Consider the following 24,632-nt stretch of genomic DNA (forward strand, 5'->3'; position numbering starts at 1 on the left):
CTGGAGGAAGATGTATTGACTCTCGACGCAAAATGAGTGTTCCATCGTCTTTAGGAGGCCCTGAATGTACAATTAACTATCAGTTTTTCGTCGGATTCGAAAATCTAAACTCACAGGAGAACGACCATAAGGTGCCCGAGGCAGCAATAGACCCTTGGAGACAAGTCGGCTGGAACCCGATGTATTGAATCTCGACGCAATTTGAGTGTTCCATCGGCATTAGGAGGCCCTGAACGTTACAATTAACTATCATTTTTGCGTCGGATTCGAAAATCTAGACTTACAAGAGAACGACCATAAGGTGCCCGAGGCAGCAATAGACCCTTGGAGACAAGTCGGCTGGACGCCGATGTATTGATTCTTGACGCAATCTGAGTGTTCCATCGCCAATAGGAGGCCCTGAACGTTTCAATTAACTATGAGTTTTGCGTCGGATTCGAAAACGTAGAATCACCGGAGACGGACCATGTGGTGCCCGAGGCGGCGTTATCCCCTTGGAGACAAGTCGGCTGGAGGCCGATGTATTGAATCTCGACGCAATTTGAGTGTTCCATCGTCATTAGGAGGCCCTGAACGTTACAATTACCTATCATTTTTGCGTCGGATTCGATAATCTAAACTCACAGGAAAACGACCATAAAGTGCCCGAGGCAGCAACAGACCCTTGGAGACAAGTCGCCTGGAGGCCGATGTATTGTATCTCGACGCAATTTGAGTGTTCCATCGGCATTAGGAGGTCACCTGAACGTTACGGTTAACTATCAGTTTCGCGTCGGATTCGAAAATCTACTCACAGGAGAGCGACAATAATGTGCCCGAGGCAGCAATTGACCCTTAGAGACAAGTCGGCTGGAGGCCGATGTATTGAATCTCGACGCAATTTGAGTGTTCCATCGTCATTAGGAGGCCCTAAACGTTACAATTAACTATCTTTGTTGCGAGGGATTCGATAATCTAAACTCACAGGAGAACGGCCATATGGTGCCCGAGGCAGCAATAGACCCTTGGAGACAAGTCGGCTGAATGCCGATGTATTGAATCTCGAGGCGATTTGAATGTTCCATCGTCATTAGGAAGCCCTGAAAGTTACAATTAACAATCAGTTTCGCGTCGGATTCGAAAATCTAGACTCACATGAGAGCGAACATAAGAGGCCGGAGGCAGTAATATCCCCATGGAGACAAGTCGGCTGGAGGATGATGTATTGAATCTCGACGCAATTTGAGTGTCCAATCGTCATTAGGAGGCCCTAAACGTTACAATTAACTATCATTCTTGCGTCGGATTCGATAATCTAAACTCACAGGAGAACGACCATAAGGTGCCCGAGGCAGCAACAGACCCTTGGAGACAAGTCGGCTGGAGACCGATGTATTGAATCTCGACGCAATTTGAGTGTTCCATCATCATTACAAGGCCCTGAACGTTACAATTAACTATCATTTTTGCGTCGGATTCGAAAATCTAGACTCACAGGAGAACGACCATAATGTGCCCGATCCTGCAATACACCCTTGGAGACATGTCGGCTGGAAACCGATGTATTGATTCTTGACGCAAATTGAGTGTTCCATCGTCATTACAAGGCCATGAACGTTACAATTAACTATCATGTTTGCGTCGGGTTCGAAAATCTAGACTCACAGGAGACGGACCACATGGAGCCCGAGGCAGCAATATCCCCTTGTAGACAAGTCCGCTGGAGGAAGATGTATTGACTCTCGACGCAAAATGAGTGTTCCATCGTCATTAGGAGGCCCTGAATGTTACAATTAACTATCAGTTTTTCGTCGGATTCGAAAATCTAAACTCACAGGAGAACGACCATAAGGTGCCCGAGGCAGCAATAGACCCTTGGAGACAAGTCGGCTGGAACCCGATGTATTGAATCTAGACGCAATTTGAGTGTTCCATTAGCATTAGGAGGCCCTGAACGTTACAATTAACTATCATTTTTGCGTCGGATTCGAAAATCTAGACTTACAAGAGAACGACCATAAGGTGCCCGAGGCAGCAATAGACCCTTGGAGACAAGTCGGCTGGAGGCCGATGTATTAAATCTCGACGCAATTTGAGTGTTCCATCAGCATTACACGGCCCTGAACATTACAATTAACTATCATTTTTGCGTCGGATTCGAAAATTTAGACTCACAGGTGAACGACCATAAGGGGCCCGAGGCAGCAATAGACCCTTGGAGATAAGTCGGCTGGAAACCGATGTATTGATTCTTGACGCAAATTGAGTGTTCCATCGTCATTACAAGGCCCTGAACGTTACAATTAACTATCATTTTTGCGTCGGATTCGAAAATCTAGACTCACAGGAGACGGACCACATGGAGCCCGAGGCAGCAGTATCCCCTTGGAGACAAATCCGCTGGAGGAAGATGTATTGACTCTCGACGCAATTTGAGTGTTCCATCGGCATTAGAAGGCCCTGAACGTTACAATTAACTATCGTTTTTGCGTCGGATTCGAAAATCTAGACTTACAAGAGATCGACCATAAGGTGCCCGAGGCAGCAATAGACCCTTGGAGACAAGTCGGCTGGAGGCCGATGTATTGATTCTTGACGCAATTTGAGTGTTCCATCGCCAATAGGAGGCCCTGAACGTTTCAATTAACTATGAGTTTTGCGTCGGATTCGAAAACGTAGAATCACCGGAGACGGACCATGTGGTGCCCGAGGCGGCGATATCCCCTTGGAGACAAGTCGGCTGGAGGCCGATGTATTGAATCTCGACGCAATTTGAGTGTTCCATCGTCATTAGGAGGCCCTGAACCTTGCAATTAACAATCAGTTTCGCGTCGGATTCGAAAATCTAGACTCACATGAGAGCGAACATAAGAGGCCGGAGGCAGTAATATCCCCATGGAGACAAGTCGGCTGGAGGATGATGTATTGAATCTCGACGCAATTTGAGTGTCCCATCGTCATTAGGAGGCCCTAAACGTTATAATTAACTATCATTTTTGCGTCGGATTCGATAATCTAAACTCACAGGAAAACGACCATAAAGTGCCCGAGGCAGCAACAGACCCTTGGAGACAAGTCGCCTGGAGGCCGATGTATTGAATCTCGACGCAATTTGAGTGTTCCATCGGCATTAGGAGGTCCCCTGAACGTTACGGTTAACTATCAGTTTCGCGTCGGATTCGAAAATCTACTCACAGGAGAGCGACAATAAGGTGCCCGAGGCAGCAATAGACCCTTAGAGACAAGTCGGTTGGAGGCCGATGTATTGAATCTCGACGCAATTTGAGTCTTCCATCGTCATTAGGAGGCCCTAAACGTTACAATTAACTATCTTTGTTGCGAGGGATTCGATAATCTAAACTCACAGGAGAACGGCCATAAGGTGCCCGAGGCAGCAATAGACCCTTAGAGACAAGTCGGCTGAATGCCGATGTATTGAATCTCGAGGCGATTTGAATGTTCCATCGTCATTAGGAAGCCCTGAAAGTTACAATTAACAATCAGTTTCGCGTCGGATTCGAAAATCTAGACTCACATGAGAGCGAACTTAAGAGGCCGGAGGCAGTAATTTCCCCATGGAGACAAGTCGGCTGGAGGACGATGTATTGAATCTCGACGCAATTTGAGTGTCCCATCGTCATTAGGAGGCCCTAAACGTTACAATTAACTATCATTCTTGCGTCGGATTCGATAATCTAAACTCACAGGAGAACGACCATAAGGTGCCCGAGGCAGCAACAGACCCGTGGAGACAAGTCGGCTGGAGACCGATGTATTGAATCTCGACGCAATTTGAGTGTTCCATCATCATTACAAGGCCCTGAACGTTACAATTAACTATCATTTTTGCGTCGGATTCGAAAATCTAGACTCACAGGAGAACGACCATAAGGTGCCCGAGGCTGCAATACACCCTTGGAGACATGTCGGCTGGAAACCGATGTATTGATTCTTGACGCAAATTGAGTGTTCCATCGTCATTACAAGGCCCTGAACGTTACAATTAACTATCATTTTTGCGTCGGATTCGAAAATCTAGACTCACAGGAGACGGACCACATGGAGCCCGAGGCAGCAATATCCCCTTGTAGACTAGTCCGCTGGAGGAAGATGTATTGACTCTCGACGCAAAATGAGTGTTCCATCGTCATTAGGAGGCCCTGAATGTTACAATTAACTATCAGTTTTTCGTCGGATTCGAAAATCTAAACTCACAGGAGAACGACCATAAGGTGCCCGAGGCAGCAATAGACCCTTGGAGACAAGTCGGCTGGAACCCGATGTATTGAATCTAGACGCAATTTGAGTGTTCCATCAGCATTAGGAGGCCCAGAACGTTACAAATAACTATCATTTTTGCGTCGGATTCGAAAATCTAGACTTACAAGAGAACGACCATAAGGTGCCCGAGGCAGCAATAGACCCTTGGAGACAAGTCGGCTGGAGGCCGATGTATTGATTCTTGACGCAGTTTGAGTGTTCCATCGCCAATAGGAGGCCCTGAACGTTACAATTAACTATGAGTTTTGCGTCGGATTCGAAAACGTAGAATCACCGGAGACGGACCATGTGGTGCCCGAGGCGGCGATATCCCCTTGGATACAAGTCGGATGGAGGCCGATGTATTGAATCTCGACGCAATTTGAGTGTTCCATCGGCATTAGGAGGCCCTGAACGTTACAGTTAACTATCATTTTAGCGTCGGATCCGAAAATCTACTAACAGGAGAAGGATCATATGGTGCACGAGACTGCAATATCCCCTTGCATACAAGTCGACTGGAGGTCGATGTATTGACTCTCGACGCAATTTGAGTTTTCCATCGTCTTTAGGAGTCCCTGAACGTTACAATTAACTATCATTTATGCGTCGGATTCGATAATCTAAACTCACAGGAGAACGACCATAAGGTGCCCGAGGCAGCAACAGACCTTTGGAGACAAGTCGGCTGATGGCCGATGTATTGAATCTCGACGCAATTTGAGTGTTCCATCGACATTACAAGGCCCTGAACGTTACAATTAACTATGAGTTTTGCGTCGGATTCGAAAATCTAGACTCACAGGAGAACGTCCATAAGGTGCCCGAGGCAGCAAAAGACCATTGGAGACAAGTCGGCTGGAGGCCGATGTATTGAATGTCGACGCAATTTGAGTGTTCCATCGTCATTAGGAGGCCCTGAACGTTTCAATTAACAATCAGTTTCGCGTCGGATTCGAGAATCTAGACTCACATGAGAGCGAACATAAGAGGCCGGAGGCAGTAATATCCCCATGGAGACAAGTCGGCTGGAGGACGATGTATTGAATCTCGACGCAATTTGAGTGTCCCATCGTCATTAGGAGGCCCTAAACGTTACAATTAACTATCATTTTTGCGTCGGATTCGATAATCTAAACTCACAGGAGAACGACCATAAAGTGCCCGAGGCAGCAACAGACCCTTGGAAACAAGTCGGCTGGAGGCCGATGTATTGAATCTCGACGCAATTTGAGTGTTCCATCGGCATTAGGAGGCCCTGAACGTTACAGTTAACTATCAGTTTCGCGTCGGATTCGAAAATCTACTCGCAGGACAAGTTCATACGGTGCTCGGGACAGCAATATCCCCTTGGAGACAAGTCGGCTGGAGGCCGATGTATTGAATCTCGACGCAATTTGAGTGTTCCATCGTCATTACAAGGCCCTGAACGTTACAATTAACTATCATTTTTGCGTCGGATTCGAAAATTTAGACTCACAGGAGAACGACAATAAGGTGCACGAGGCAGCAATAGACCCTTAGAGACAAGTCGGCTGGAGGCCGATGTATTGAATCTCGACGCAATTTGAGTGTTCCATCGTCATTAGGAGGCCCTGAACGTTACAAATAACTATCATTTTTGCGTCGGATTCGAAAATCTAGACTTACAAGAGAACGACCATAAGGTGCCCGAGGCAGCAATAGACCCTTGGAGACAAGTCGGCTGGAGGCCAATGTATTGAATCTCGACGCAATTTGAGAGTTCCATCGGCATTACAAGGCCCTGAACATTACAATTAACTATCATTTTTGCGTCGGATACGAAAATTTAGACTCACAGGTGAACGACCATAAGGGGCCCGAGGCAGCAATAGACCCTTGGTGATAAGTCGGCTGGAAACCGATGTATTGATTCTTGACGCAAATTGAGTGTTCCATCGTCATTACAAGGCCCTGAACGTTACAATTAACTATCATTTTTGCGTCGGATTCGAAAATCTAGACTCACAGGACACGGACCACATGGAGCCCGAGGCAGCAGTATCCCCTTGGAGACAAATCCGCTGGAGGAAGATGTATTGACTCTCGACGCAATTTGAGTGTTCCATCGGCATTAGAAGGCCCTGAACGTTACAATTAACTATCGTTTTTGCGTCGGATTCGAAAATCTAGACTTACAAGAGATCGACCATAAGGTGCCCGAGGCAGCAATAGACCCTTGGAGACAAGTCGGCTGGAGGCCGATGTATTGATTCTTGACGCAATTTGAGTGTTCCATCGCCAATAGGAGGCCCTGAACGTTTCAATTAACTATGAGTTTTGCGTCGGATTCGAAAACGTAGAATCACCGGAGACGGACCATGTGGTGCCCGAGGCGGCGATATCCCCTTGGAGACAAGTCGGCTGGAGGCCGATGTATTGAATCTCGACGCAATTTGAGTGTTCCATCGTCATTAGGAGGCCCTGAACGTTACAATTAACAATCAGTTTCGCGTCGGATTCGAAAATCTAGACTCACATGAGAGCGAACATACGAGGCCGGAGGCAGTAATATCCCCATGGAGACAAGTCGGCTGGAGGATGATGTATTGAATCTCGACGCAATTTGAGTGTCCCATCGTCATTAGGAGGCCCTAAACGTTACAATTAACTATCATTTTTGCGTCGGATTCGATAATCTAAACTCACAGGAAAACGACCATAAAGTGCCCGAGGCAGCAACAGACCCTTGGAGACAAGTCGCCTGGAGGCCGATGTATTGAATCTCGACGCAATTTGAGTGTTCCATCGGCATTAGGAGGTCCCCTGAACGTTACGGTTAACTATCAGTTTCGCGTCGGATTCGAAAATCTACTCACAGGAGAGCGACAATAAGGTGCCCGAGGCAGCAATAGACCCTTAGAGACAAGTCGGCTGGAGGCCGATGTATTGAATCTCGACGCAATTTGAGTGTTCCATCGTCATTAGGAGGCCCTAAACGTTACAATTAACTATCTTTGTTGCGAGGGATTCGATAATCTAAACTCACAGGAGAACGGCCATAAGGTGCCCGAGGCAGCAATAGACCCTTGGAGACAAGTCGGCTGAATGCCGATGTATTGAATCTCGAGGCGATTTGAATGTTCCATCGTCATTAGGAACCCCTGAAAGTTACAATTAACAATCAGTTTCACGTCTGATTCGAAAATCTAGACTCACATGAGAGCGAACTTAAGAGGCCGGAGGCAGTAATTTCCCCATGGAGACAAGTCGGCTGGAGGACGATGTATTGAATCTCGACGCAATTTGAGTGTCCCATCGTCATTAGGAGGCCCTAAACGTTACAATTAACTATCATTCTTGCGTCGGATTCGATAATCTAAACTCACAGGAGAACGACCATAAGGTGCCCGAGGCAGCAACAGACCCTTGGAGACAAGTCGGCTGGAGACCGATGTATTGAATCTCGACGCAATTTGAGTGTTCCATCATCATTACAAGGCCCTGAACGTTACAATTAACTATCATTTTTGCGTCGGATTCGAAAATCTAGACTCACAGGAGAACGACCATAAGGTGCCCGAGGCTGCAATACACCCTTGGAGACATGTCGGCTGGAAACCGATGTATTGATTCTTGACGCAAATTGAGTGTTCCATCGTCATTACAAGGCCCTGAACGTTACAATTAACTATCATTTTTGCGTCGGATTCGAAAATCTAGACTCACAGGAGACGGACCACATGGAGCCCGAGGCAGCAATATCCCCTTGTAGACTAGTCCGCTGGAGGAAGATGTATTGACTCTCGTCGCAATTTGAGTGTTGGATCGGCATTAGAAGGCCCTGAACGTTACAATTAACTATCATTTATGCGTCGGATTCGAAAATCTAGACTCACAGGAGACGGACCACATGGAGCCCGAGGCAGCAGTATCCCCTTGGAGACAAATCCGCTGGAGGAAGATGTATTGACTCTCGACGCAATTTGAGTGTTCCATCGGCATTAGAAGGCCCTGAACGTTACAATTAACTATCGTTTTTGCGTCGGATTCGAAAATCTAGACTTACAAGAGATCGACCATAAGGTGTCCGAGGCAGCAATAGACCCTTGGAGACAAGTCGGCTGGAGGCCGATGTATTGATTCTTGACGCAATTTGAGTGTTCCATCGCCAATAGGAGGCCCTGAACGTTTCAATTAACTATGAGTTTTGCGTCGGATTCGAAAACGTAGAATCACCGGAGACGGACCATGTGGTGCCCGAGGCGGCGATATCCCCTTGGAGACAAGTCGGCTGGAGGCCGATGTATTGAATCTCGACGCAATTTGAGTGTTCCATCGTCATTAGGAGGCCCTGAACGTTACAATTAACAATCAGTTTCGCGTCGGATTCGAAAATCTAGACTCACATGAGAGCGAACATAAGAGGCCGGAGGCAGTAATATCCCCATGGAGACAAGTCGGCTGGAGGATGATGTATTGAATCTCGACGCAATTTGAGTGTCCCATCGTCATTAGGAGGCCCTAAACGTTACAATTAACTATCATTTTTGAGTCGGATTCGATAATCTAAACTCACAGGAAAACGACCATAAAGTGCCCGAGGCAGCAACAGACCCTTGGAGACAAGTCGCCTGGAGGCCGATGTATTGAATCTCGACGCAATTTGAGTGTTCCATCGTCATTAGGAGGCCCTAAACGTTACAATTAACTATCTTTGTTGCGAGGGATTCGATAATCTAAACTCACAGGAGAACGGCCATAAGGTGCCCGGGGCAGCAATAGACCCTTGGAGACAAGTCGGCTGAATGCCGATGTATTGAATCTCGAGGCGATTTGAATGTTCCATCGTCATTAGGAAGCCCTGAAAGTTACAGTTAACAATCAGTTTCGCGTCTGATTCGAAAATCTAGACTCACATGAGAGCGAACTTGAGAGGCCGGAGGCAGTAATTTCCCCATGGAGACAAGTCGGCTGGAGGACGATGTATTGAATCTCGACGCAATTTGAGTGTTCCATCATCATTACAAGGCCCTGAACGTTACAATTAACTATCATTTTTGCGTCGGATTCGAAAATCTAGACTCACAGGAGAACGACCATAAGGTGCCCGAGGCTGCAATACACCCTTGGAGACATGTCGGCTGGAAACCGATGTATTGATTCTTGACGCAAATTGAGTGTTCCATCGTCATTACAAGGCCCTGAACGTTACAATTAACTATCATTTTTGCGTCGGATTCGAAAATCTAGACTCACAGGAGACGGACCACATGGAGCCCGAGGCAGCAATATCCCCTTGTAGACTAGTCCGCTGGAGGAAGATGTATTGGCTCTCGACGCAAAATGAGTGTTCCATCGTCATTAGGAGGCCCTGAATGTTACAATTAACTATCAGTTTTTCGTCGGATTCGAAAATCTAAACTCACAGGAGAACGACCATAAGGTGCCCGAGGCAGCAATAGACCCTTGGAGACAAGTCGGCTGGAACCCGATGTATTGAATCTAGACGCAATTTGAGTGTTCCATCAGCATTAGGAGGCCCTGAACGTTACAAATAACTATCATTTTTGCGTCGGATTCGAAAATCTAGACTTACAAGAGAACGACCATAAGGTGCCCGAGGCAGCGATAGACCCTTGGAGACAAGTCGGCTGGAGGCCGATGTATTGATTCTTGACGCAGTTTGAGTGTTCCATCGCCAATAGGAGGCCCTGAACGTTACAATTAACTATGAGTTTTGCGTCGGATTCGAAAACGTAGAATCACCGGAGACGGACCATGTGGTACCCGAGGCGGCGATATCCCCTTGGAGACAAGTCGGATGGAGGCCGATGTATTGAATCTCGACGCAATTTGAGTGTTCCATCGGCATTAGGAGGCCCTGAACGTTACAGTTAACTATCATTTTAGCGTCGGATCCGAAAATCTACTAACAGGAGAAGGATCATATGGTGCACGAGACTGCAATATCCCCTTGCATACAAGTCGACTGGAGGTCGATGTATTGACTCTCGACGCAATTTGAGTTTTCCATCGTCTTTAGGAGTCCCTGAACGTTACAATTAACTATCATTTATGCGTCGGATTCGATAATCTAAACTCACAGGAGAACGACCATAAGGTGCCCGAGGCAGCAACAGACCTTTGGAGACAAGTCGGCTGAAGGCCGATGTATTGAATCTCGACGCAATTTGAGTGTTCCATCGACATTACAAGGCCCTGAACGTTACAATTAACTATGAGTTTTGCGTCGGATTCGAAAATCTAGACTCACAGGAGAACGTCCATAAGGTGCCCGAGGCAGCAAAAGACCATTGGAGACAAGTCGGCTGGAGGCCGATGTATTGAATGTCGACGCAATTTGAGTGTTCCATCGTCATTAGGAGGCCCTGAACGTTTCAATTAACAATCAGTTTCGCGTCGGATTCGAGAATCTAGACTCACATGAGAGCGAACATAAGAGGCCGGAGGCAGTAATATCCCCATGGAGACAAGTCGGCTGGAGGACGATGTATTGAATCTCGACGCAATTTGAGTGTCCCATCGTCATTAGGAGGCCCTAAACGTTACAATTAACTATCATTTTTGCGTCGGATTCGATAATCTAAACTCACAGGAGAACGACCATAAAGTGCCCGAGGCAGCAACAGACCCTTGGAAACAAGTAGGCTGGAGGCCGATGTATTGAATCTCGACGCAATTTGAGTGTTCCATCGGCATTAGGAGGCCCTGAACGTTACAGTTAACTATCAGTTTCGCGTCGGATTCGAAAATCTACTCGCAGGACAAGTTCATACGGTGCTCGGGACAGCAATATCCCCTTGGAGACAAGTCGGCTGGAGGCCGATGTATTGAATCTCGACGCAATTTGAGTGTTCCATCGTCATTACAAGGCCCTGAACGTTACAATTAACTATCATTTTTGCGTCGGATTCGAAAATTTAGACTCACAGGAGAACGACAATAAGGTGCACGAGGCAGCAATAGACCCTTAGAGACAAGTCGGCTGGAGGCCGATGTATTGAATCTCGACGCAATTTGAGTGTTCCATCGTCATTAGGAGGCCCTAAACGTTACAATTAACTATCTTTGTTGCGAGGGATTCGATAATCTAAACTCACAGGAGAACGGCCATAAGGTGCCCGAGGCAGCAATAGACCCTTGGAGACAAGTCGGCTGAATGCCGATGTATTGAATCTCGAGGCATTTTGAGTGTTCCATCGTCATTAGGAAGCCCTGAACGTTACAATTAACAATCAGTTTCGCGTCGGATTCGAAAATCTAGACTCACATGAGAGCGAACTTAAGAGGCCGGAAGCAGTAATATCCCCATGGAGACAAGTCGGCTGGAGGACGATGTACTAAATCTCGACGCAATTTTAATGTCCCATCGTCATTAGGAGGCCCTAAACGTTACAATTAACTATCATTTTTGCGTCGGATTCGATAATCTAAACTCACAGGAGAACGACCATAAGGTGCCCGAGGCAGCAACAGACCCTTGGAGATAAGTCGGCTGGAAACCGATGTATTGATTCTTGACGCAAATTGAGTGTTCCATCGTCATTACAAGGCCCTGAACGTTACAATTCACTATCATTTTTGCGTCGGATTCGAAAATCTAGACTCACAGGAGACGGACCACATGGAGCCCGAGGCAGCAGTATCCCCTTGGAGACAAGTCCGCTGGAGGAAGATGTATTGACTCTCGACGCAATTTGAGTGTTCCATCGGCATTAGAAGGCCCTGAACGTTACAATTAACTATCGTTTTTGCGTCGGATTCGAAAATCTAGACTTACAAGAGATCGACCATAAGGTGCCCGAGGCAGCAATAGACCCTTGGAGACAAGTCGGCTGGAGGCCGATGTATTGAATCTCGAGGCAATTTGAGTGTTCCATCGTCATTAGGAAGCCCTGAACGTTACAATTAACAATCAGTTTCGCGTCGGATTCGAAAATCTAGACTCACATGAGAGCGAACATAAGAGGCCGGAGGCAGTAATATCCCCATGGAGACAAGTCGGCTGGAGGACGATGTATTGAATCTCGACGCAATTTGCGTGTCCCATCGTCATTAGGAGGCCCTGAACGTTACAATTAACTATCATTTTTGCGTCGGATTCGAAAATCTAGTCTCACAGGAGAACGACCATAAGGTGCCCGAGGCAGCAATAGACCCTTGGAGACAAGTCGGCTGGAGGAAGATGTATTGACTCTCGATGCAATTTGAGTGTTCCATCGTCATTAGGAGGCCCTGAAAATTACAATTAACTATCAGTTTTTCGTCGGATTCGAAAATCTAAACTCACAGGAGAAAGCTCATAAGGTGCCCGAGGCAGCAATAGACCCTTGGAGACAAGTCGGCTGGAACCCGATGTATTGAATCTCGACGCAATTTGAGTGATCCATCGTCTTTAGGAGTCCCTGAACGTTACAATTAACTATCATTTATGCGTCGGATTCGAAGATCTAGACTCACAGGAGAATGACCATAAGGTGCCCGAGGCAACAATAGACCCTTGGAGACAATTCGGCTGGAGGCCGATGTATTGAATCTCGACGCAATTTAAGTGTTCCATCGGCATTAGGAGGCCCTGAACGTTACAGTTAACTATCATTTTAGCGTCGGATTCGAAAATCTACTAACAGGAGAAGGATCAAATGGTGCTCGAGGCAGCAATAGACCCTTGGAGACAAGTCGGCTGGAGGCCGATGTATTGAATCTCGGCGCAATTTGACTGTTCCATCGTCATTACAAGGCCCTGAACGTTACAATTAACTATCATTTTTGCGTCGGATTTGAAAATCTAGACTCACAGGAGAACGACCATAAGGTGCCCGAGGCAGCGATAGACCCTTGGAGACAAATCGGCTGGAGGCCGATGTATTGAATCTCGACGCAATTTGAATGTTCCATCGTCATTACAAGGGCCTGAACGTTACAATTAACTATCAATTTTTGCGTCGGATTCGAAAATCTAGACTCACAGGAGAACGACCATAAGGTGCCCGAGGCAGCAACAGACCCTTGGAGACAAGTCGGCTGGAGGCCGATGTATTGAATCTCGACGCAATTTGAGTGTTCCATCGTCATTACAAGGCCCTGAACGTTACAATTAACTATCATTTTTGCGTCGGATTCGAAAATCTAGACTCACAGGAGAACGACCATAAGGTGCCCGAGGCAGCAATAGACCCTTGGAGACAAGTCGGCTGGATGCCGATGTATTGAATCTCGACGCAATTTGAGTGTTCCATCGGCATTAGGAGGCCCTGAACGTTACAATTAACTATCATTTTTGCGTCGGATTCGATAATCTTAACTCACAGGAGAACGACCGTAAGGTGCCCGAGGCAGCAATAGACCCTTGGAGACAAGTCGGCTGGAGGCCGAAGTATCGAATCTCGACGCAATTTGAGTGTTCCATCGGCATTAGGAGGCCCTGAACGTTACAGTTAACTATCATTTTAGTGTCGGATTCGAAAATCTACTAACAGGAGAACGACCATAAGGTGCCCGAGGCAGCAATAGACCCTTGGAGACAAGTCGGCTGGAGGTCGATGTATTGAATCTCGACGCAATTTGAGAGTTCTATCGTCATCAGGGTGCGCTGAACGTTACTATTCACTATCAGTTTTGCGTCGGGTTCGAAAATCTAGACTCACAGCAGAACGATCACAAGATGCCCGTGGCAACTATTGACCCCTGGAGACAAGTCGTTTGGAGGACGATGTATTGGATCGCGACGTAAAATGAGTGTTCCATCGTCATTAGGAGGCCTTAAACGTTACAGTTAACTATCATCTTGGCGTCGGATTCGAAAATCTAGACTCACATGAGAGCGAACATAAGAGGCCGGAGGCAGTAATATCCCCATGGAGACAAGTCGGCTGGAGGACGATGTGTTGAATCTCGACGCAATTTGCGTGTCCCATCGACATTAGGAGGCCCTGAACGTTACATTTAACTATCATTTTTGCGTCGGATTCGAAAATCTAGACTCACAGGAGAACGACCATAAGGTGCCCGAGGCAGCAATAGACCCTTGGAGACAAGTCGGCTGGAAACCGATGTATTGATTCTTTACGCAAATTGTGTGTTCCATCGTCATTACAAGGCCCTGAACGTTACAAATAACTATCATTTTTGCGTCGGATTCGAAAATCTGCACTCACGGGAGACGGACCACATGGAGCCCGAGGCAGCAATATCCCCTTGTAGACATGTCGGTTGGAGGAAGATATATTGACTCTCGACGCAATTTGAGTGTTCCATCGTCATTAGGAGGCCCTGAATGTTACAATTAACTATCAGTTTTTCGTCGGATTCGAAAATCTAAACTCACAGGAGAACGACCATAAGTTGCCCGAGGCAGCAATAGACCCTTGGAGACAAGTCGGCTGGAACCCGATGTATTGAATCTCGACGCAATTTTAGTGTTCCATCGGCATTAGGAGGCCCTGAACGTTACAATTAACTATCATTTTTGCGTCGGATTCGAAAATCTAGACTTACAAGAGAGCGACCATAAGGTGCCCGAGGCAGCAATAGACCCTTGGAGACAAGTCGGCTGGAGGCCGATGTATTGAATCTCGACGCAATTTGAGTGTTCCATCGGCATTAGGAGGCCCTGAACGTTACAATTAACTATCATTTTTGCGTCGGATTCGAAAATTTACTCACAGGAGAAGTTCATACGGTGCTCGAGACAGCAATATACCCCTTGGAGACAAATCGACTGGAGGCCGATGTATTGAATATCGACGCAATTTGAGTGTTCCATCGTCATTAGGTCGCCCTGAACGTTATAATGAACTATCAATTTTGCGTCGGATTCGAAAATCTAGACTTACAAGAGAGCGACCATAAGGTACCCGAGGCAGCAACAGACTCCTGGAGACAAGTCGGCTGGAGGCCGATGTATTGAATCTCGACGCAATTTGAGTGTTCCATCGTCATTAGGAAGCCCTGAACGTTACAATTAACAATCAGTTTCGCGTCGGATTCGAAAATCTAGACTCACATGAGAGCGAACATTAGAGGCCCGAGACAGCAAAAAAATGGCTCTGAGCACTATGGGACTCAACTGCTGAGGTCATTAGTCCCCTAGAACTCAGAACTAGTTAAAATTAACTAACCTAAGGACATCACAAACATCCATGCCCGAGGCAGGATTCGAACCTGCGACCGTAGCGGTCTTGCGGTTCCAGACTGCAGCGCCTTTAACCGCACGGCCACTTCGGCCGGCCCCGAGACAGCAATATCCCCTTGGAGACATTCGGCTGGAGGCCGATGTATTGAATCTCGACGCAATTTGAGTGTTCCATCGTCATTAGGAGGCCCTAGACGTTACAATTAACTATCATTTTTGCGTCGGATTCGATAATCTAAACTCACAGGAGAACGACCATAAGGTGCCCGAGGCAGCTACAGACCCTTGGAGACAGGTCGGCGGGAGGCCGATGTATTGCATCTCTACGCAATTTGAGTGTTCCATCGTAATTAGGAGGCCCTAAACGTTACAATTAACTATCATTTTTGCGTCGGATTCGATAATCTAAACTCACAGGAGAAGGACCATAAGGTGCCCGAGGCAGCAACAGACCCTTGGAGACAAGTCGGCTGGAGGCCGATGTATTGAATCTCGACGCAATTTGAGTGTTCCATCGTCATTACAAGGCCCTGAACGTTACAATTAAATATCATTTTTGCGTCGGATTCGAAAGTCTAGACTCACGGGAGAACGACCATAAGGTGCCCGAGGCAGCAACAGACCATAGGAGACAAGTCGGCTGGAGGCCGATGTATTGAATCTCGACGCAATTTGAGCGTTCCATCGCCAATAGTAGGTCCTGAACGTTACAATTAACTACCATTTTTGCGTCGGATTCGATAATCTAAACTCACAGGAGAACGACCATAAGGTGCCCGAGGCAGCAATAGACCCTTGGAGACAAGTCGGCTGGAGGCCGATGTATTGAATCTCGACGCAATTTGAGTGTTCCATCGGCATTAGGAGGCCCTGAACGTTACAGTTAACTATCATTTTAGTGTCGGATTCGAAAATCTACTAACAGGGGAACGACCATAAGGTGCCCGAGGCAGCAATAGACCCTTGGAGACAAGTCGCCTGGAACCCGATGTATTGAATCTCGACGCAATTTTAGTGTTCCATCGGCATTAGGAGGCCCTGAACGTTACAATTAACTATCATTTTTGCGTCGGATTCGAAAATCTAGACTTACAAGAGAGCGACCATAAGGTGCCCGAGGCAGCAATAGACCCTTGGAGACAAGTCGGCTGGAGGCCGATGTATTGAATCTCGACGCAATTTGAGTGTTCCATCGGCATTAGGAGGCCCTGAACGTTACAATTAACTATCATTTTTGCGTCGGATTCGAAAATTTACTCACAGGAGAAGTTCATACGGTGCTCGAGACAGCAATATACCCCTTGGAGACAAATCGACTGGAGGCCGATGTATTGAATATCGACGCAATTTGAGTGTTCCATCGTCATTAGGTCGCCCTGAACGTTATAATGAACTATCACTTTTGCGTCGGATTCGAAAATCTAGACTTACAAGAGAGCGACCATAAGGTACCCGAGGCAGCAACAGACTCCTGGAGACAAGTCGGCTGGAGGCCGATGTATTGAATCTCGACGCAATTTGAGTGTTCCATCGTCATTAGGAAGCCCTGAACGTTACAATTAACAATCAGTTTCGCGTCGGATTCGAAAATCTAGACTCACATGAGAGCGAACATTAGAGGCCCGAGACAGCAAAAAAATGGCTCTGAGCACTATGGGACTCAACTGCTGAGGTCATTAGTCCCCTAGAACTCAGAACTAGTTAAAATTAACTAACCTAAGGACATCACAAACATCCATGCCCGAGGCAGGATTCGAACCTGCGACCGTAGCGGTCTTGCGGTTCCAGACTGCAGCGCCTTTAACCGCACGGCCACTTCGGCCGGCCCCGAGACAGCAATATCCCCTTGGAGACATTCGGCTGGAGGCCGATGTATTGAATCTCGACGCAATTTGAGTGTTCCATCGTCATTAGGAGGCCCTAGACGTTACAATTAACTATCATTTTTGCGTCGGATTCGATAATCTAAACTCACAGGAGAACGACCATAAGGTGCCCGAGGCAGCTACAGACCCTTGGAGACAGGTCGGCGGGAGGCCGATGTATTGCATCTCTACGCAATTTGAGTGTTCCATCGTAATTAGGAGGCCCTAAACGTTACAATTAACTATTATTTTTGCGTCGGATTCGATAATCTAAACTCACAGGAGAAGGACCATAAGGTGCCCGAGGCAGCAACAGACCCTTGGAGACAAGTCGGCTGGAGGCCGATGTATTGAATCTCGACGCAATTTGAGTGTTCCATCGTCATTACAAGGCCCTGAACGTTACAATTAAATATCATTTTTGCGTCGGATTCGAAAGTCTAGACTCACGGGAGAACGACCATAAGGTGCCCGAGGCAGCAACAGACCATAGGAGACAAGTCGGCTGGAGGCCGATGTATTGAATCTCGACGCAATTTGAGTGTTCCATCGCCAATAGTAGGTCCTGAACGTTACAATTAACTACCATTTTTGCGTCGGATTCGATAATCTAAACTCACAGGAGAACGACCATAAGGTGCCCGAGGCAGCAATAGACCCTTGGAGACAAGTCGGCTGGAGGCCGATGTATTGAATCTCGACGCAATTTGAGTGTTCCATCGGCATTAGGAGGCCCTGAACGTTACAGTTAACTATCATTTTAGTGTCGGATTCGAAAATCTACTAACAGGGGAACGACCATAAGGTGCCCGAGGCAGCAATAGACCCTTGGAGACAAGTCGCCTGGAACCCGATGTATTGAATCTCGACGCAATTTTAGTGTTCCATCGGCATTAGGAGGCCCTGAACGTTACAATTAACTATCATTTTTGCGTCGGATTCGAAAATCTAGACTTACAAGAGAGCGACCATAAGGTGCCCGAGGCAGCAATAGACCCTTGGAGACAAGTCGGCTGGAGGCCGATGTATTGAATCTCGACGCAATTTGAGTGTTCCATCGGCATTAGGAGGCCCTGAACGTTACAATTAACTATCATTTTTGCGTCGGATTCGAAAATTTACTCACAGGAGAAGTTCATACGGTGCTCGAGACAGCAATATACCCCTTGGAGACAAATCGACTGGAGGCCGATGTATTGAATATCGACGCAATTTGAGTGTTCCATCGTCATTAGGTCGCCCTGAACGTTATAATGAACTATCACTTTTGCGTCGGATTCGAAAATCTAGACTTACAAGAGAGCGACCATAAGGTACCCGAGGCAGCAACAGACTCCTGGAGACAAGTCGGCTGGAGGCCGATGTATTGAATCTCGACGCAATTTGAGTGTTCCATCGTCATTAGGAAGCCCTGAACGTTACAATTAACAATCAGTTTCGCGTCGGATTCGAAAATCTAGACTCACATGAGAGCGAACATTAGAGGCCCGAGACAGCAATATCCCCTTGGAGACAAGTCGGCTGGAGGCCGATGTATTGAATCTCGACGCAATTTGAGTGTTCCATCGTCATTAGGAGGCCCTAGACGTTACAAATAACTATCATTTTTGCGTCGGATTCGATAATCTAAACTCACAGGAGAACGACCATAAGGTGCCCGAGGCAGCTACAGACCCTTGGAGACAGGTCGGCGGGAGGCCGATGTATTGCATCTCTACGCAATTTGAGTGTTGCATCGTAATTAGGAGGCCCTAAACGTTACAATTAACTATCATTTTTGCGTCGGATTCGATAATCTAAACTCACAGGAGAAGGACCATAAGGTGCCCGAGGCAGCAACAGACCCTTGGAGACAAGTCGGCTGGAGGCCGATGTATTGAATCTCGACGCAATTTGAGTGTTCCATCGTCATTACAAGGCCCTGAACGTTACAATTAACTATCATTTTTGCGTCGGATTCGAAAGTCTAGACTCACGGGAGAACGACCATAAGGTGCCCGAGGCAGCAACAGACCATAGGAGACAAGTCGGCTGGAGGCTGATGTATTGAATCTCGACGCAATTTGAGTGTTCCATCGCCAATAGTAGGTCCTGAACGTTACAATTAACTATCATTTTTGCGTCGGATTCGATAATCTAAACTCACAGGAGAACGACTATAAGGTGCCCGAGGCAGCAATAGACCCTTGGAGACAAGTCGGCTGGAGGCCGATGTATTGAATCTCGACGCAATTTGAGTGTTCCATCGGCATTAGGAGGCCCTGAACGTTACAGTTAACTATCATTTTAGTGTCGGATTCGAAAATCTACTAACAGGAGAACGACCATAAGGTGCCCGAGGCAGCAATAGACCCTCGGAGACAAGTCGGCTGGAGGTCGATGTATTGAATCTCGACTCAATTTGAGTGTTCCATCGTCATTAGGTGGCCCTGAACGTTACAATTAACAATCAGTTTTGCGTCGAGTTCGAAAATCTAGACTCACAGCAGAACGATCACAAGGTGCCCGTGGCAGCTATTGACCCTCGGAGACCAGTCCGCTGGAGGACAATGTATTGAATCGCGACGCAATTTGAGTGTTCCATCGTCATTTGGAGGCCCTGAACGTTACAATTAACTATCATTTTTGCGTCGGATTCGATAATCTAAACTCACAGGAGAACGACCATAAGGTGCCCGAGGCAGCAACAGACCCTTGGAGACAAGTCCGCTGGAGGCCGATGTATTGAATCTCGACGCAATTTGAGTGTTCCATCGTCATTAGGAGGCCCTGAACCTTACAATTAACTATCAGTTTCGCGTCGGATTCGAAAATCTAGACTCACAGGAGACGGACCACATGGAGCCCGAGGCAGCAATATCCCCTTGTAGACAAGTCGGCTGGAGGAAGATGTATTGACTATCGTCGCAATTTGAGTGTTCCATCGTCATTACAAGGCCCTGAACGTTACAATTAACTATCATTTTTGCGTCGTATTCGAAAATCTAGACTCACAGGAGAACGACCATAAGGTGCCCGAGGCAGCAGTAGGCCCTTGGAGACAAGTCGGCTGGAGGACGATGTATTGATTCTCGACGCAATTTGAGTATTCCATCGGCATTAGGAGGCCCTGAACGTTACAATTAACTATCATTTTTGCGACGGATTCGAAAATCTAGACTCACAAGAGAAGGATCATATTTTGCCCGTGACTGCAATATCACCTTGGATACAAGTCGACTGGAGGTCGATGTATTGACTCTCGACGCAATTTGAGTGTTCCATCGTCTTTAGGAGTACCTGAACGTTACAATTAACTATCATTTATGCGTCGGATTCAAAAATCTATACTCACAGGAGAACGACCATAAGGTGCCCGAGGCAGCATTAGACCCTTGGAGACAAGTCGGCTGGAGGACGATGTATTGAATCTCGACGCAATTTGAGTGTTCCATCGTCATTAGCAGGAACTAAACGTTACAATTAACTATCAGTTTCGCGTCGGATTCGAAAATCTAGACTCACAGGAGACGGACCACATGGAGCCCGAGGCAGCAATATCCCCTTGTAGACAAGTCGGCTGGAGGAAGATGTATTGCCTCTCGACGCAATTTGAGTGTTCCATCGTCATTAAGAGGCCCTGAGCATTACATTTAACTATCAGTTTTGCGTCGGATTCTAAAATGTTGACTCACAGGAGAACGACCATAAGGTGCGCGAGGCAGCAACAGACCCTTGGAGACAAGTCGGCTGGAGGCCGATGTATTGAATCTCGACGCAATTTGAGTGTTCCATCGTCATTACAAGGCCCTGAACGTTACAATTAACCATGAGTTTTGCGTCGGATTCGAAAATCTAGACTCTCAGGAGAACGACCATAAGGTGCCCGAGGCAGCAATAGACCCTTGGAGACCAGTCCGCTGGAGGCCGATGTATTGAATCTCGACGCAATTTGAGTGTTCCATCGTCATTCAAAGGTCCTGAACGTTACAATTAACTATCATTTTTGCGTCGGATTCGAAAATCTAGACTCACAGGAGAACGACCATAAGGTGCCCGAGGCAGCATTAGACCCTTGGAGACAAGTCGGCTGGAGGACGATGTATTGGATCGCGACGCAATTTGAGTGTTCCATCGTCATTAGGAGGCCCTGAATGTTACAATTAAGTACCAGTTTTTCGTCGAATTCGAAAATCTAGACTCACAGCATTCGGACCATTTGGTGCCCGAGGCAGCAATATCCCCTTGGAGACAAATCGGCTGGAGGACGATGTATTGAATCTCGACGCAATTTGAGTCTTCTATCGTCATTAGGTCGCCCTGAACGTTATAATGAACTATCAGTTTTGCGTCGGATTCGAAAATCTAGACTTACAAGAGAACGGCCATAAGGTGCCCGAGGCAGCATTAGACCCTTGGAGACAAGTCGGCTGGAGGACGATGTATTGAATCTCGACGCAATTTGAGTGCTCCATCGTCATTTGGAGGCCCTGAACTTTACAATTAACTATCAGTTTCGCGTCGGATTCAAAAATCCATACTCACAGGAGACGGACCACATAGAGCCCGAGGCAGCAATATCCCCTTGTAGACAAGTCCGCTGGAGGAAGATGTATTGACTCTCGACGCAAAATGAGTGTTCCATCGTCTTTAGGAGGCCCTGAATGTACAATTAACTATCAGTTTTTCGTCGGATTCGAAAATCTAAACTCACAGGAGAACGACCATAAGGTGCCCGAGGCAGCAATAGACCCTTGGAGACAAGTCGGCTGGAACCCGATGTATTGAATCTCGACGCAATTTGAGTGTTCCATCGGCATTAGGAGCCCCTGAACGTTACAATTAACTATCATTTTTGCGTCGGATTCGAAAATCTAGACTTACAAGAGAACGACCATAAGGTGCCCGAGGCAGCAATAGACCCTTGGAGACAAGTCGGCTGGACGCCGATGTATTGATTCTTGACGCAATCTGAGTGTTCCATCGCCAATAGGAGGCCCTGAACGTTTCAATTAACTATGAGTTTTGCGTCGGATTCGAAAACGTAGAATCACCGGAGACGGACCATGTGGTGCCCGAGGCGGCGATATCCCCTTGGAGACAAGTCGGCTGGAGGCCGATGTATTGAATCTCGACGCAATTTGAGTGTTCCATCGTCATTAGGAGGCCCTGAACGTTACAATTACCTATCATTTTTGCGTCGGATTCGATAATCTAAACTCACAGGAAAACGACCATAAAGTGCCCGAGGCAGCAACAGACCCTTGGAGACCAGTCGCCTGGAGGCCGATGTATTGTATCTCGACGCAATTTGAGTGTTCCATCGGCATTAGGAGGTCCCCTGAACGTTACGGTTAACTATCAGTTTCGCGTCGGATTCGAAAATCTACTCACAGGAGAGCGACAATAAGGTGCCCGAGGCAGCAATTGACCCCTAGAGACAAGTCGGCTGGAGGCCGATGTATTGAATCTCGACGCAATTTGAGTGTTCCATCGTCATTAGGAGGCCCTAAACGTTACAATTAACTATCATTTTTGCGTCGGATTCGAAAATCTAGACTCACAGGAGAACGACCATAAGGTGCCCGAGGCTGCAATACACCCTTGGAGACATGTCGGCTGGAAACCGATGTATTGATTCTTGACGCAAATTGAGTGTTCCATCGTCATTACAAGGCCCTGAACGTTACAATTAACTATCATGTTTGCGTCGGGTTCGAAAATCTAGACTCACAGGAGACGGACCACATGGAGCCCGAGGCAGCAATATCCCCTTGTAGACAAGTCCGCTGGAGGAAGATGTATTGACTCTCGACGCAAAATGAGTGTTCCATCGTCATTAGGAGGCCCTGAATGTTACAATTAACTATCAGTTTTTCGTCGGATTCGAAAATCTAAACTCACAGGAGAACGACCATAAGGTGCCCGAGGCAGCAATAGACCCTTCTAGACAAGTCGGCTGGAACCCGATGTATTGAATCTAGACGCAATTTGAGTGTTCCATTAGCATTAGGAGGCCCTGAACGTTACAATTAACTATCATTTTTGCGTCGGATTCGAAAATCTAGACTTACAAGAGAACGACCATAAGGTGCCCGAGGCAGCAATAGACCCTTGGAGACAAGTCGGCTGAAGGCCGATGTATTGATTCTTGACGCAGTTTCAGTGTTCCATCGCCAATAGGAGGCCCTGAACGTTACAATTAACTATGAGTTTTGCGTCGGATTCGAAAACGTAGAATCACCGGAGACGGACCATGTGGTGCCAGAGGCGGCGATATCTCCTTGGAGACAAGTCGGATGGAGGCCGATGTATTGAATCTCGACGCAATTTGAGTGTTCCATCGACATTAGGAGGCCCTGAACGTTACAGTTAACTATCATTTTAGCGTCGGATCCGAAAATCTACTAACAGGAGAAGGATCATATGGTGCACGAGACTGCAATATCCCCTTGGATACAAGTCGACTGGAGGTCGATGTATTGGCTCTCGACGCAATTTGAGTTTTCCATCGTCTTTAGGAGTCCCTGAACGTTACAATTAACTATCATTTATGCGTCGGATTCGATAATCTAAACACACAGGAGAACGACCATAAGGTGCCCGAGGCAGCAACAGACCTTTGGAGACAAGTCGGCTGAAGGCCGATGTATTGAATCTCGACGCAATTTGAGTGTTCCATCGACATTACAAGGCCCTGAACGTTACAATTAACTATGAGTTTTGCGTCGGATTCGAAAATCTAGACTCACAGGAGAACGTCCATAAGGTGCCCGAGGCAGCAAAAGACCATTGGAGACAAGTCGGCTGGAGGCCGATGTATTGAATGTCGACGCAATTTGAGTGTTCCATCGTCATTAGGAGGCCCTGAACGTTTCAATTAACAATCAGTTTCGCGTCGGATTCGAGAATCTAGACTCACATGAGAGCGAACATAAGAGGCCGGAGGCAGTAATATCCCCATGGAGACAAGTCGGCTGGAGGACGATGTATTGAATCTCGACGCAATTTGAGTGTCCAATCGTCATTAGGAGGCCCTAAACGTTACAATTAACTATCATTTTTGCGTCGGATTCGATAATCTAAACTCACAGGCGAACGACTATAAAGTGCCCGAGGCAGCAACAGACCCTTGGAAACAAGTCGGCTGGAGCCCGATGTATTGAATCTCGACGTAATTTGAGTGTTCCATCGGCATTACAAGGCCCTGAACATTACAATTAACTATCATTTTTGCGTCGGATTCGAAAATTTAGACTCACAGGTGAACGACCATAAGGGGCCCGAGGCAGCAATAGACCCTTGGAGATAAGTCGGCTGGAAACCGATGTATTGATTCTTGACGCAAATTGAGTGTTCCATCGTCATTACAAGGCCCTGAACGTTACAATTAACTATCATTTTTGCGTCGGATTCGAAAATCTAGACTC

This window comes from Schistocerca americana, chromosome 3 (assembly GCF_021461395.2).
Source record: "Schistocerca americana isolate TAMUIC-IGC-003095 chromosome 3, iqSchAmer2.1, whole genome shotgun sequence".
In the NCBI taxonomy this organism is placed as follows: Eukaryota; Metazoa; Arthropoda; class Insecta; order Orthoptera; family Acrididae; genus Schistocerca; species Schistocerca americana.